The following is a 4,019-nucleotide window of genomic DNA, read 5'->3' as shown; positions in this document are numbered from 1 at the left end:
AATACTTTGTTAAACGTGTTGCAGGACATAAAATGGCCAATTAAAATTAGTCAAATTCAAGAAGAGATGGGTTCTCACCAGAAAGTCATCATATATAAAAGAAAACAAAAAAGGCAACAAGACAGGCACCACTGGAGAAAGCAGCAAGAGACTACAACTCAGTTGTGTGATCTACGCCATTAATACACTGAAGGCTGTGTACAGATCTGGGAGTGGGTCTAAGTAGGCTAAAGACATCTACAGGTAGGCCACACCGTATATACTTGCATTTACGTTCTCCCATGGATAAGTTGGAGCTTGATTTTACCGTATAATTTCCCGTATTTTATAATGTCGGTTGTATAAGTCAAATGCGTAAAACTCACGCTATTGATCCAAGAGATTATGATATGCTAAGGCCCACCTGAGAGAGTAACCATGGAGCACACTGCCTTTTTTTCCTTTGCATTGTGCCTACATGACCACACGGTAATACCCGAACTATTCTGAAGCGACATTGCACTGTTTTGTGTTTTTTGTATCTCACACCCTCATACACCTTTATCGTAAAAGCATCCCTTGTCTACAATGGAGCGTTCGATTAGAAGAAAATATGAAGCGAGTTTTAAATTAAAAGTCGTTGAAGTGGCAAAAGAAATTCGTAACTGCACTGCTGCAACAAAATTCAATGCGTCTGAGAAAGTGAGGAAGCAAGAAGATGTAAAAATAAATAAATAAATAAATAAGTGTCATATTTTTGAACGGGGTCTGATTTTATGATTGATTTTTCTGGTTTCAAGACCCAACTTGTACACGAGTATCTCAGTCTCTCCCTTAATACATCTATTACAGTTTCAATAGTTTTTCATATGTCCATCCATCCATCCATTTTCCAACCCGCTGAATCCGAACACACGGTCACGGGGTTCTGCTTTAGCCAATCCCAGCCAACACATGGCACAAGGCAGGAACCAAATTCAGACCAATTAATTGTTTCTGGATTGGTGTGCATGATTTGTTTGTTTTGTACTGTGTACAATTTGCTGTACAGTAAAAAGGGTAAGCTCATTTTTGTGCAGTTTATTTCTACATTGTTGTAGTAATGGTCAGTAGGAAAGTTGTACTGGTCAACCATTCTCTGATTTTCTTTTGTATTAGAGAAAGACTTTAGTGAGGTAAAGTAAAACTCTGGTACATAAACTTAGCACAAGTTACAGCAAGGAATGAAAGGCTACACTTTTTTTTTGTACTAAGCTCTACCTCCAACAAAATATTGTCAACAATACACATTTTTCATGAAGAGACATTTTGTTGGGTAATAAAACTCTAAAACATTAAGACTCCAAGGCTCACTGGTAAGAAAACAAACCTAGACACCCAGATGGTATAGTGAATACCTGCGAAGTTCACATCATTACCGTCACTGTATGAATGCCTAGTCTTAGATTGCTACATTCTAGTTTTCTTCAAGAATCCAAGGACACAGAAGGTAACCGATTAAGGGTAAATTTCTACACATAAAAAAAATCATAGACATAAAGAATTGGTTATCCTATAGTATTGTAGACAGCAAGACATCGAGGACCTTCAAAACTCAAGTGAATGATTTTGTAGGGGATGGTGAATAGAGACTGACAAGCTTTGTTAGGCTGAGTGGTCTGTTCTCATCTGGGCAAAAATGACAAAAACAGCAGTCTTATTACTAGAATTATTGGAGGAGGGTCCTGCTCATCGAACTAACCATCCCTTGGGAGGAGGGTATGATAGCAGCCTATAAAAGGAAGCACTTCAGGTATACCGAGCTGGCAGCGGAGTGCCAAGAGGCTGGCTGGAGCTTGAGGAAAGCCATAAAGGTGCTGGGAGAAGAAACAGAGAAAGGGAGCTACTGGCTTTGGCAGCGGAAAAAAGAAATTGGTTGGGGGTCAACACCCTAGTGAAGGCAGCTGCAGGGGGTGATGGGGAGACGTCCACCGGATGCCACTGCTGTTGTTTTGTGTGTGTTCTTCTATATGCTCTATGTGTGTGAATCACTACATGCTTCTTAAACGGACTTTCTCTTCCTCCGACTGGACACAGAATACATTACATTTGTGATATTACAGCTCTCTGAATAATTAAAATACTGAGATGTATACTTGATATCATTTTCATGAAGAACAGAATTAAAGCATGTGTTAAACATGGGGACACGATGGCACAGTGATAGTGATGGTCCGGCGCCCTATCTAGAGATTGTTCCTGCCCCCCCGCAAGATACTGCGCCGAGCATGACCTTCGATGAAATAATTTATTGCAGCAGTACTGTCTCTTTCAAACGTACTAACCCCCAATTCCAGTCCTTCCTTTTCTTTCTCCAAATACCCAATCGCCACACAATCAGCTCTCTAATAGACGTTAAGCCATCTGTAAGCTGAGAACGCCGATTCTTCAAAACTTTTAAGGAACATTGAAATATCTTCATAGTACATGTTTAATTATTCTATCCATCTATCCTTCCAGTGTCGCACCAGCCCCAGCAAGAATACGGCACGAGGCAGGAACAATCCCTGAACTAGCTAGCACTGCAACACTGTGTCCTCATATGTTTAATTATTAACAATATAGATTATTTAAATGATGTTAACATTTTATCTGTATAATGTAATAAACATTTTGCTGCATTTCATCTTAAAAATGATATCGTCATCATATGTAAATACGCTCTTTATAAAATGGCTCAGGTTGTGCAATATTATAATTGTATCACAAGTTTACAGTGGGGTGATTGTACTTATAAGTACAAACAGTTCTACAAGGAGCACTTGATGGATTGCTTGATAGTTCTTGGGATGAAACTGTTTCTGAACCGCAATGTCCCTACAGGAAAGGCTCTGAAGCATTTGCTGTATGAGAGCAGTCCAATAGACAGTGCGCATGGCTGAGGCAGTGTGTGCTTGATGCTGTATACCGATAATTCTCTTTCCGATCAGCTGCTGTAGAGTTGTGATTCTACACTCAGATACAGTGATATAAATACTCAGAGTGGTGCAGTGAGAGTAACAACGCTTAAGCAGCTATGGTATTTGGAATAGTTTGGCCATTCCGTGGACCATTATATTGTTACAGGTTAATTACAATCAGATGCTTTAAACTAATAAACAATATGCGGTTAATTTCAGTGTATTAGTAAAGCCGCGTCAGGGATGTGCATCTAAAAAAGAAAGGGAAACCACACTTGAACAAAAGCACTGCTTTGACGCTGGGTGCCAGCGGAGAACTTGTGTACTCCAGAGTTTGTGCTACAGTGAAAATGTGCATGCCTTTAAGCCAAGTTTAGGTGTTATGCATCGCAATTTGAACGTGGAAACAGGAGCATGCAACATTTTTGTGCGTACACACCATTTATACATGAGGCCCCTGGTTACTGAATATCTGCTTGTTTTTTGCACTTTGATTTTCTGGTTAACATTTAGGATTGGTGAAAGATTAGTTTGGCTTTCTGGTTTTTGACTTTGCACATAGTTTTTGACCACATCTCATTCTGCCACTTGTCACAAACTCCACAAAGAGCCATAACAAGGTTTGGGGCAGCCACCCGTATATTTGGTTTCCTGACTGCAAATTGATTTTTAAATGATAGCACTGCTGTGCACAAAACCGAGTCCAAAACAGAACTGAGGGAATAGGGAAAAGGTGGAGGCTTTTAAAGGAGAAGACAGGAAGTGAGGTCAAAGGGGTCGGGCTCATGGGGGTCTTCAACCGTAGGCTCGAGCCCGGATGTGACATCACAGTGGCCGGAGCCAGCAAGGTCTTCTTCCATGGGCTCGGACGCGGAAGTGACATCAAGAAGGCCAGGTGGAATCTCCCGTGAATGGTCTGCAGGAAAGGGAGAAAAAGAGTCAATGCACTCTGCCACATCCTTGTCTGATTCAGAATTGCCCTTACTCAAGCCCTTTAGCTGCCTCCCATGCGCACGTGTGTGACACAGTCCAATTACATACAATCATCCGTTTCTTGTTAAGAATAGAACAAGTAGAGTCTATGCTTTGTAAATGATAAAC

Source organism: Erpetoichthys calabaricus, chromosome 8 (assembly GCF_900747795.2).
Source record: "Erpetoichthys calabaricus chromosome 8, fErpCal1.3, whole genome shotgun sequence".
NCBI classification, from domain to species: domain Eukaryota; kingdom Metazoa; phylum Chordata; class Cladistia; order Polypteriformes; family Polypteridae; genus Erpetoichthys; species Erpetoichthys calabaricus.
This window is presented reverse-complemented; position numbering follows the sequence as displayed.